We start from the raw sequence: 11,552 nt of genomic DNA on the forward strand, positions 1-11,552 counted from the left end.
GGGGGCGGGGGGCGGGGAGGCGGGAGTCGACATCCGTTAAACACCTACCGTGTGCCAGGCACCGTCAGTCCATGAATTCACTGAACCCTCTAAAACCCCTACTCTGAGTAGATGCAGTCATTTCCCCTGTCATACAGATAGGGAAATTGAGGCTTAAAGTCATCAGGCTAATAGGAGAGGCCTGGAATCTGCTCTAGATAAAGCTCCTCCTTCCCTGCTTGGGAACCAGCAGCGGGTTGGCCCGGAGCCTGTTGGGGTACCTGTGCGGACGGAGCGACGGGGCTCAGTACACCCTTCCTGAGAAGTACTTAGGGTCTCCTTGTCAGAAGTGGAGATAGGACAAGGCCCTCTGTAAAATGGGGGCTCTCCCTACCCACCCCACAGCAGCATGAAGCCAGGTGCTTGACCACCAGTGTACTAATTGTCAAGGTCAACATGAGGGACACCCCTTATTCCCAGAGTAGACCTTAGGTCAGCTGTGACCCATCCAGTCTAAGACTTAGGTACAAAGACCCAAGATACAACTCTGAAAAGCCCATGTGGATTTCTTGATATTGAATGGAAAGGGGAAACAAGACCCTGGCCCCTCCTGTACTCTGTGGGTGCCCCTGTGTCTGGGGACTAGGATAATCACTGTCAAAACATTAGTCTTACAGATGGGGAAAGTGAGGCCCAGAGGGGGAAACCCCATGCCAGCTTGCACAAGTGGATGGCAAGCCCTGGACTGGAAGCCATGGATGACTATTACACAATAGTACAGTCAGTTGTTGATGGTGGGGCAACATGCCAGCACCTGTTAAGGCAGGTGCTGTTTCATTTCCATTTTACAGGTGCAAAAATTGAGGCTCAGGGAAATTAAGCGATCTGTCCAGGGTTACACAGCTTATCTGTGGCAGAGCTCAGTTTCAAACCCAGGTGAGTCCAGAAGCTGTGTTGACCATTAGCTCCTTCTGTGCCCATAGATGTGAGAAGGGACAGGCAAAGGGGCTCTGGCTTGGTACCTACCCCAGCCCCCTGCCCAGGGGTTTGTGGGAGCTAAGTGCAAAGCCTAGAAGCGGCAGCAGGCAGTGAGTGGGTGCTGGAGAGGCCCACTGGGGAGGGCAGCCACAGGGAGGCTTGGAGGGCTGTAGGCAGATATGCTGCCAAAGCAAAGGGCCCCACAGCCCCGCATTCCTGGGAACCACTGTAGCTCTGCTCTGGCCAAGAGCTCCACCCTCCTCTGCAGCCCAGAGGCAGGGGCTAGGGGTAGGGGTAGGCCTCATCCTCTAGGGAACCCCTTCCTGACCAGACAGCAGAGTAGAGCTCCAAGTATGAGGTAAACCACCTGAGTCTCCAACGTAGTTCTGCCACTTCCTGCCCATGTGACTTAGGCCAAGTCAGCTCCAGGTTTTCATCTCTAAAATGGGATAATACAATAGCCTCCCCTACAGGGTTTGTGGAACAAATCAATGCAATGATGTACATCCAATGATTACTGTTTCCCATTAATATACAATATTCAGCACCTAGAATAGTGCTGAGTGCATAGTAGGTACTTAAACTTGTTAAATGAACTGTCACCATGGTGGAGTTCCCCAGGTTTTGGCTAATCTAGAGCTGTGAGAACAGCTGAGTATCCACAGACACTAGTCTCACCCTTATCTGAGAGCATGTGGGCTTTGGTTTAGTGTATAACTAAACGAGTATGTGCCCCTCAGAGAACCTCAGGCCTCTTCTGTCCTGTGGTTTGGTCACAACTGACCATAGTCACCTTCCAGAGCCTGACTGCACCAAAGAATGCTGGGAGGCCCTTGAGAGGCTCTAAGCAGCCCTGGAAGGAGTAGGCCTCCTCCCAGGACACAGGGGAGGGGCTTATTCAGTGAGGCCTGTGCCCAGAGGATCCCAGGAGAGAGGTCAGGGCAGGCAGCACTTCCTGGAAGAGTATGGGGTTTGCCTTCCCTGGGAACCACTTGCCTGCTGCCAGGCCCTTCCCTCATCCCCAGATGGGTGCTCAGCCAGCATGGGGATGGGGCATGGACTCCCCAGATCCTCTGAGAGGGAAGACCCCACCCTGGTGGGATTGTAAGCTCCCCCAAGTGACCCAGCCAGGTCAGCTGCTCTGTACTATGAGGGCCTCGAGAAAGGCCCCAGCTGGGCAGCACCTGCGCTGGGGTGTGAGTCAGAAGCCCACACTTGAGTGTGTTTAGAGCACTACCCAGAACCAAGCTGCCTGGTTCCAGTCCTCTGTGCCCCCGCCTCTGGCTGTGGGGCCTTAGATGGGTCCCTGTCATCCCTTCGGCATTAGTTTTCTCATCCGTAACATAGGCGCCACAATAAAATGCCAGCTCACCGGGCAGGGTGGGAATTCGGAGCATCCTGTAGGGTGTGCTTGGCTTGGTGCCTGGCACATAGGAGGTGCCAGAAACTGGTAGCCCTGAGGATTCTTGTTCCCAACCCCGGGCTGGGGGTGCCCCACGCAGTAACTTGGCCTGCCAAGGTCACCCAAATAGTTTAGGCAGAACTAAAGCTGGAAGGCATGCAGCTGGCTCCCCCTACGCCCCTCAGCAGCCCCGGCTGCCCAGATGTACTTCTTTCCCCAATGCCAGTAGGGTGATACCAGGCTGGGAGCAGTAGCTCACACATAGGCCCTGGTCCATACATGCACATTCCCACAAATGTGTGTGCCTATCCAGCTGCAGGGGCAAGGCTGGCATAGAGGCCTCCCCTCAGCCTGGTGGCTCTGGGCACCTTAGCGCGGCTCCCACCCCCTGCTGCCTGCCGGGCTGCAGCCACCTTTGCACAACTATGTCTGGTATTTTCCTGTCTGCCCAGCTTGGGGGGGAGGTGGTGTGTGGGGCTATGCGCACTGCCTGCACCTGGGCCTCAGCCAGAGGCAAGCCCGCCAAGCAGCCCCCACGCCCGCTTGCCTGCCCACCCGGCCGAGAGGGCTGGGAGGAAAGAGCTGGGCCCAGGCTGCCCAAATCCCTGGGAGGGGCCGGCACTGGGGAGCCAGACAGGGACACACACCCAGCAAGGCCTAGACATAGGCAGCCCAGGCCCCGCCAGGCAGCACCGCCACTCGCAGTGGGTGGCAAGACTGGGCACTCTGCCAGAGTTCTCTGGGGCCAGCAAAGGCATTGGTCAGTGTCCCACAGGACATGGATGGGCACCCACGGCACCCCCAGACATACAGGTACATGCATATATGTCACACCTGTGCACACATAGGATATAGCAAATAACCAGTGTCAGTGTCGGGATCCAGGACTAAGGAGTCTCAGTTTATGGTAAGGAGCCAGGATGAGGCCTGGGGGCCACCCCTCCCACCACCCCAGGACAGATACCAGGTCCACTGAAAAGGACCTGCCAAGTCCCAGCAGGAGGGGAGGCGGGTAAGGCAGGCTCTGGACTTTGGCCCTTCCTTCTCTGCCTCATTTACCCCATCACTTGGTTATGCATTCCTACACCAGGCCCTCCGCTCAGTTCTGGGGGGCCCACAGATGAGTGAGAATGAAGAGCACCTAGACTTCAGTGGGGGAAACATAGGCAACAGAGAAACAATGTTAGGGGTGGGCTGTGCCTGCTGAGTGTGGGGGTCAGATCGAGTTGGCCATGAAGACGGGGTAAAGCGTTGGTGCGGAGGGAACACTGGGTCCTAAGTTCTACAGGCTGCGCTGGCCAGCATGTCTCCCTCTCACTATTTCTATTCATTCTTACCACCCTGCCAATTAGGTACTAGCCTCCCCATCTTCCAGAAGGGGACACGGAGGCTCAGAGCAGTTCAGTCACCTGCCAAGGTCACAGAGCTCTAAGTAGCAGAGTTGGGATTCACCTCCAGGTCAAAAGGCCTAGGGCAGGCAGGGATATTTCTGGGACCAAGGCTGCAGAGGCCTGGAAGCGTGGCCCCCACTGATCCACAGTGAACCTGCCTATCATTCAGCAGAGGAGAAGGCCCAAGGAGTAAGCTGGGCCAGGACCTGGGGGGCATTGGGAAGCTTTGGAGTGCTCTTCACAGAAAGTGCCATCTTCCTTTCCAGCCCAGAGGCTTCTATCCCCAAGCTCTCTCCCTTGCATCTCTTTTCTCAAGATTCCCTGCCTCCCCTGAGCCTGTGGATCACCTCTTGGGTGCCAGCTCCTGCTTTACAATCTTCCACGCTGCTCTAATCTCCTCCAGCTGCCACTCCCCACTACCCCCTCCTTCAGCAAGTCTTTCCTGATTCACCTTCTCCAGCCTCAACCTCTTGTAGCTATACATGAGCTGTTCTTCCAGGGGTCTGATAGCTGAGCAGAGGACCTGGCTGTCCTCACACTACTGAGAGCAGCATCCCTCGCCTTGCAGTGTCCCTGTGCAACCTGCTACACTCACCTTGGGTCCAAGTCCTCACTAATACATCACTAGTGCCACAATGCTACCAGCGCTTGAGCATGCCCTGAGTGCCCAGCCCTGCGCAGTGTCATATGCACTGCCCCTAACCTTCAGCCCCGGGTACTCACCCCCTACATCTGGCATTTAGAGCTTCTTTCCAAGAAGGGAGGCCTAGGGCAGGCAGGGATATCTCTGGGACCCCAGGAAGCTCTGAGCCTTCTGGGGGTGTTGAAGAGAAGGCCTCACGGAGAGGACTGCTGCCCCTCTCCCACAGCCCCCACACAGCCCGCTCTTTCCACCAGAGTAAATTGGGCAGCAATGCAAAGTGGTGGGACTCAGTGCCAATAACTAGGCCTGCCCCAAGGTGATATGGGCCTGGTTCTGAGCCTTAGTTTCTCCATTTATGAAAGGAAGGGGCTAGCCTCAAATAGGACTAGAGCTGGAGTATCCTAACCATGCCCACAGCAGCACCGTGACACCAGCCCTTTGCTTTTCTCTGACACTTGGCACTCAGTGAATGTTTGCTGAGTGCATGAATCTACCTGTGGTACTACCAGCCAGGTAAGGTGGGCAGGTATGGAGGAGCTTGCAGCCCAAGGAAGGAAGTGGCATGCCCAAGGTCAAGGTAAATGGCAGGGCCTGGGCCATGACACAGATGGCTCCTCCTCCCCTTCTGGGGCAATGATGACCGTAGAGTGGACAGCATCACCCTGGTCAGTTGAGATGACCAGAAGCACCCAGTTCCCCCAGCTTCATCTCCTGCCACTCCCACCCAGCACTGGCACAGAGCCCAACCCAGAACAGCCAGGCAAGACCAGGACCAGCAGGGGCTCCGGCACGAACTCTGGACTCCACCCCATACCCTTCCTCCCAGCCACCCCTCCCTCCCCTGCTTGTCCACTCCAGGCAGCAAAGTAAGTCTAAAGCCAGGGGCAGCCTCCAAACCCAAAAGGAAACACCCACTGGGTAGGGCTCTGCCAGGCCTGGGCTGCTTCAGGCCCTTGGGGCCCAGGGTCTATAGGACCATGCGGCATGACCACTAGGTGTCCTGAGGTGATGCTGGGAACTTGCCCTGGAGGAGGGTAGTGCTGGCAGGCAGACAGCCAGCAGTACTGGGGTGGGGAGGTGGGGGACTTTAGAACAGGCAAAACAATGGAGGGCCCCACAGCCTTGGGGGAGGGGAACATCACAGCTGGGGTCAGTCAGCCTGGAAGTGTAGAGGTGGGGCCTGGGGGCCTCTGGACACCAGAGGGAGTGATGCAGGGGAGAAATGGCTTAGGGAGGCTGGAACTTGCCAGCCAGACCCAGGTGGACATGGGGGTAAGGGAGGGAGGCTTTCTCCAGATACAGCTGTCTCCCATGTCACGCCTGTGCAGTGAATGGGGGGGCAGGAGTGGAGCTGGGAGATTCTCAGGCTGAATGACATTTTAGGGGCCAGGGCTAGACAGCCCTAGGCTCCAGTCCCCCTCTGTCCTTCTCTGACCCCAAGTGACTCCAGGCTAAGCCCCAAAATCTCTGGGCCTCGGTTTTCCCCAACCAGCACTCACAGACAGGCTCCTTGCTCCCAGAGTCCCAGTAGAGAGCTGGTCTGTGAGCAAAATGGTGGGGACTCTTGGTCAGCCGGCAAGATTGTTTTCCTGGAGGCGCCCAGGGCTGACTCAGGCAGCTCAGCAGTCTCCTAGGGCCTCTGCAGGCTCTCCACCCGCCCTTGGCCAGAACTGGAGGAGGGGGCCAGAGGCAGGGTCTGAGTCCCCTCCCCAGGCAGCCATCTGCCAAGGTGGGAGTATGTGGGCACACACATGTCACATGCCCACACGGTGGGCCCTCCCTGTGGCATGTACTACCTGGCCTCCTGGGCAGTGCAGACAAAGGACCTGAGGAGGCCCCAGCCACCCCTCAGTCATGGCCTGGAAGATTCTCAGCCCCTTTCCATCCTCTGCCAGGGGCATCTGGAACAGATAGGAAGTCCTCCTCCATCAGAATCACTTCCCATCTCTGTGCCCTGCAGGCCCCTCCCAGCCTGGCCACCAGTAACTAGAACCCTCCATCCCATCTGGGAGGGGGATTGGGCATGGAAGGCCAGAGCTCCCCCACAAGAGGCCCAGAGCCAGGGCCTCTACCCTGCCCAGCCTGAGGGAGCTTGGAGAAACATCCTGGCCAGGACAGTCAGACCTCTGGGGCTCCCTGGAGACTGGCTGTGTGGAGGCTCCCAGAGCTTTCCTGGATGGGTCCCAGAGCTGGAAGGGAAAGGAGGGCCAGGGACCCCTGCAGACCCGGGCCAGGCCTCACTTTCCTCCATGGAAGGGACTGGAGTGGCGGCCAGAAGGATCAGAGCAGGAAAAGAATGGATGCTTGGGACCCTGTGTGCACAGCTGGGGCTAGGCTCCAGTTCCCCTTAGGAGCGGGGCGCCTTCTCGTCCCAGGCTAGGTAGGCAATTGGAGATCAGACACCCCCACCCCCAGCTATAACAGACCCCCAGGGAACTTGAGCCCCAATGCCCACTGGCCCTTTTCCACCTGAGCCTCAGTTTCCACGGGTCTGAGTCCCCTCCCCAGGCAGCCATCTGCCAAGGTGGGAGTATGTGGGCACACACATGTCACATGCCCACACGGTGGGCCCTCCCTGTGGCATGTACTACCTGGCCTCCTGGGCAGTGCAGACAAAGGACCTGAGGAGGCCCCAGCCACCCCTCAGTCATGGCCTGGAAGATTCTCAGCCCCTTTCCATCCTCTGCCAGGGGCATCTGGAACAGATAGGAAGTCCTCCTCCATCAGAATCACTTCCCATCTCTGTGCCCTGCAGGCCCCTCCCAGCCTGGCCACCAGTAACTAGAACCCTCCATCCCATCTGGGAGGGGGATTGGGCATGGAAGGCCAGAGCTCCCCCACAAGAGGCCCAGAGCCAGGGCCTCTACCCTGCCCAGCCTGAGGAAGCTTGGAGAAACATCCTGGCCAGGACAGTCAGACCTCTGGGGCTCCCTGGAGACTGGCTGTGTGGAGGCTCCCAGAGCTTTCCTGGATGGGTCCCAGAGCTGGAAGGGAAAGGAGGGCCAGGGACCCCTGCAGACCCGGGCCAGGCCTCACTTTCCTCCATGGAAGGGACTGGAGTGGCGGCCAGAAGGATCAGAGCAGGAAAAGAATGGATGCTTGGGACCCTGTGTGCACAGCTGGGGCTAGGCTCCAGTTCCCCTTAGGAGCGGGGCGCCTTCTAGTCCCAGGCTAGGTAGGCAATTGGAGATCAGACACCCCCACCCCCAGCTATAACAGACCCCCAGGGAACTTGAGCCCCAATGCCCACTGGCCCTTTTCCACCTGAGCCTCAGTTTCCACACTCGTCTAATAAGAATCTCTCCCACAAGGTTCATGTGACAATTTCAAGTGACAGATGTCAACACTGCAAAATTCACCAGGCCATTGGAAGGCATTATATTGATTTTTTCAGAAAGTTGTTTTGAGGTGTTCCCCCCATGCTGCTCCATCCCTGACTCGCTTCACCCCCAACCCCTCCCTGGGGACCTAAGATGGAATTTTTATTAGTTGCAAAGACAATAAAGGTTTATAAGGCTATATGTGAGACAGAGGAGAAACCTGGGTCACTCCAGGCTGTGCCCCTGCATGACACCCCCCCAGCAGGTGGCAGTTAGTTGCCCCAACCCTGGCTGATCAGCGAAGCACCAGAGGTCCTGGCTGACACCCTGCCTAGCCACACCTGAATTAGAATCCTCCAGGGTGGGTGGGGCTGAGGCATCCACTTTGGAAACTACTGTTGGGACAGATGTGTCCCAAGGGCCTCGAAAAATCTGTAGTCCCCACACTCAGGGCTGGCATCAGGCTGGGACAAGGCTGGGTGTCCTGGCATTCTCAGAGAGGTGAACCCCTAGACACTTGTCTGGGCCTCAGCTCCTTTCTAGGGCTCTTTCACAGGCCCCGGGAGGGGAGGCAACTCTGGTAACGGGAGGGTTGGTATCTACATCTTTCTGGGCTGGCCCAAGAGATCCACTCACCAGCCAGCACCTCTGAAAAGGACACCTGTCTGGGTGAAGGAAAGACCACCTACTACCTTCCAGGGGTCACCCCTATGGCCTCAGTCATCTGCGAGAAATATACAATGACAATAATAACCCTGAATAAAGAAAGGTTTCTCCACAGAAAAGGCAGCTCCCTTCCCCCACAATTCCACCTAGCTCAGGCATCTCCACTGCAATCTGAATTTCCCACATGGGTGAGGGGCCTCTTCAGCCTGCCTCCCCTGGGACACTGGAGGGGAGCGCTGGGAGCAGCAGTCCTCCCTGCCCCACCCCCAGTATCAGGGGCCCACCCCAAATACTTCCCAAATAGATCAACTGCAGGCCCCACTCCCCACATCTGGTCCTCTGGCCACAGCTGTTGCCACCCTCCCTCATCCTGGGACTGCCCCAAACGCTGCCCAGCACCCATGCCTGCCCCCTCACCTAAGAAGGAAATTGGGATTCCAGGCCAGTCTGGGAGATGGAAACCCACATGGGAAAATGTCAGGAAAATACATTCTTCCTTCTACACTGCAGCTCAGACTCTGGGAGGATTAGGTGGCAGAAGACACTCCCACTGCCTGGGGGCCAAGGCCAGGCCAGGGAAGGAGGGGAGAGAGGGCCAAATGGTGGGGCTGAGAGAGGGGTCTAGGCCTCCTGACAGGTCCCAGGAGAAGCCCTGGAGAGCTTTGTCTCCTGTAGGCCGGTTCACCCTCTCACCCTCCATGGGCACTCCCAGCAAGGCGGGAGCCCAGGCAGAAGACATGGCTGTGGCTATCCATTTGAAGCTCAGCTTTCTAGAAACAACAAAGCTTTAGGGGGGACGTGGTTCACACGATTGTTTAAAATGAGGTTTTTGGATGTCTGTGGCATCCAGTTATTCATACTGGCTCCACCCACGGATAATTGAGAGTTGGCTTTTGTTGGCCTTACCCCCTCTGTCACCCCTCCTCCTAGTCTTCTCATGGACTCTGTGGTGCTCAGGAAGCTCACCTTGTCTGACCCCTTGGTTTGACAGATGAGGAAACTGAGACCCAGAAAGGGGAGGAGCCTGACCCAAGGACCCCTGGGAGTCGGTGGCCCAGCCAAGACTCAATTCCAGAACGTCAGACTTCTAGGAGGGGGCTTTTCCCACACCCCCTCCAGGCTGTGGCCCAGCTCCAGTGAATCCCCCAAAGCCACTGACCCAAAAGCAGTGGTGCCTGGAAGAGGAGTGACTCACTGTCTGGCTTCCTGGGGCACCCCCTCCCCATCAGTGAGGGAGGGACTGGCAGGTGCCCCTGTGTAGAGAGCCAGGAGCGGGGAGAGCCCCCCCAGGGGGCCTACCCCAGGGTCACTCAGGGGCCAAACAGCCCCAGCTGGAGGGATTTAACACCAAAGGTCAGAGGTCACAGACAGGGAAGGGAGGGCAGGCATGGGGGGGTCAGAGGGTCAGCACTAATGGCAGCTCCGGAAAGGAGGGGGAGGGGAAGGGGCTAACGAAAACAGGGCTGCTTTCAAGGGGTCCCCAACCCTGAGACTGCCTCCTGCTTGGCAGGCTGCAGACAGGACTAAGAAGAGCTGGGGGTGGGCTGTGAAATGGGCTGGGCTGAAGCTCAGAAAGGGGTATCCTGGGAGCGGCCCCCAGGTGCAGTCCCTCCCCCAGTGCAGGCCAGAGCCAGCTGGGAGGCCCAGCAGTGGCCCAGAGGGGAGAAGGAGGAGCAGAGGGGAAAGGCTCCGAGGTCATGGGGAGGGATGTGTGGGCTGGGCTGGAACAGCTGTGGCACTGTGGCACCGGTGTGGGGCTAAGGGAGGGCTGGATGGGTGGGCAGACTGAAGGGGCCAGTTTCCCCTTCTCTAAGCCTAGGGGCTGAGGAAGGCTCTTAAGGAGGCACTGGGGAGCAGAGCGTCTCTGGCTGTCTTCCCTAGCTGCCGGCTAAGCCCCACCTTCGCTCCAGGATGCCAGGACCAGGCATGTAGGACCCTCAGGATGGCTGCCTCCCAGGACTACAGCTCGGGCCCTGTCCCTGGTCCAGACGAAGAACCACGAGAACCCAGGCCTTGGCCAGGTCCTGGGCTGGCCTTGCTGCCCCTTCAGTGTCAAGCGTTCCCTTCAGAGCCAAGATCCTGGGCTGAGATGGCTGGGGGCCCAGGGCTCCTCCCAGGATCCCTTCCCGCTTCCCAGGCCCCAAGGCAGGGCTGGGTAGCTCCCTGCAACCATTGCTGCCCAGGGTGGCCAGGCCAGGCGGGCCCTCCTGGATGGCAGACGGGCGGCATGTTGCCCTGCTGTGGCCTGAGTACCCGGCTGGGCAGGGCAGTGTGCCAAGACCTCCAGGTGCCAGCCTGGATTCCAGCCCCATCCCAGGGGGCCAGCAAGGAAGCAGGGGGGTGCGGGCATATCCCTCCCTCTAGATGCACCTGCCTCATCCCCTCCCCTGTCCCCTCCTGGCCTTTCCTCAGGCAGGTTTGGTACCCCTGCCCTCCCCACTCTGCCAGGCCCTCTGCTTGCACCCAGACAGCAGGGGAGGAACAAGTGACGGACAGGACTCCAGCTCCCAGTCCAAACGCGGCAGCATCCCCGACCTGATCCCCAAAGAAGCCGCCCTCCCCCGCCCAAGGAAAGACCTGGTCTAATCAGGGGCAGCAGAAGGGAGATTTTCCGGGACAAGGGAAAAGACACCTTTCAGACCCCGTCCTAGAAACAACCCCAGCGCAGCCGTGGGAAGGGGAGGCTGCCCGGCTGCCCTAGACAACTTCATGCCCAGGCTCCGGAGGTCCCCTCTCACCCCGCAGCGCGCCCCCACCGCGGCCACCTAACTTCCACGCCGAAGTTTGCTCCCGCCCCGGGCCGGGCCGAGGCTCAGCCCGGCCTCGGGACAGAGGGAGGGCAGGAGGGAGGAGAAAGACAGAGACGGAGGGACGGGGCCGGGAAGCCGGCGAGGGAGGGAGCGCGCGAGCCAGCGAGGGAGCGAGCGTAGGGGCCCCAGCGAGGGCTCACAATGGCCCGGGGCGAGACGCGGGAGGGGGAGGCGACCCTCGAGCCCCGCAGCCCCCGCGCGACAGGCGGGTCCCCCAGCCCGGTCTCCGTCTCCACGGCACGACGCCCGGGGGCTTCCTACCTCGGCGGCGGGGGCGGTCGGGCTCCCGGCTGCGGGCTCCGGCGGTCGGGGGGCAGCGGGTAGAGAGCGGGGGAGGGGCTGGGGCAGGCGGGGGCCCGGGCG

At 59.2% G+C, this 11,552-nt stretch overlaps 1 protein-coding gene across 1 annotated transcript in view; it reads right to left on the bottom strand.

Annotated features, from left to right (window-relative positions):
* Positions 1–11,511, bottom strand: part of GLIS2 (GLIS family zinc finger 2) — a 21,753-nt gene extending 10,242 nt beyond the window's left edge. The window contains exon 1 of the mRNA XM_006913872.3: positions 11,451–11,511. The gene's annotated coding sequence lies outside the window, so the exon portion shown is untranslated. The remainder of the gene's footprint in view (positions 1–11,450) is intronic.
* Positions 11,512–11,552: the final 41 nt, after the last annotated feature.

Source organism: Pteropus alecto, unplaced genomic scaffold (genome assembly GCF_000325575.1).
Source record: "Pteropus alecto unplaced genomic scaffold, ASM32557v1 scaffold44, whole genome shotgun sequence".
Taxonomy (NCBI): Eukaryota; Metazoa; Chordata; class Mammalia; order Chiroptera; family Pteropodidae; genus Pteropus; species Pteropus alecto.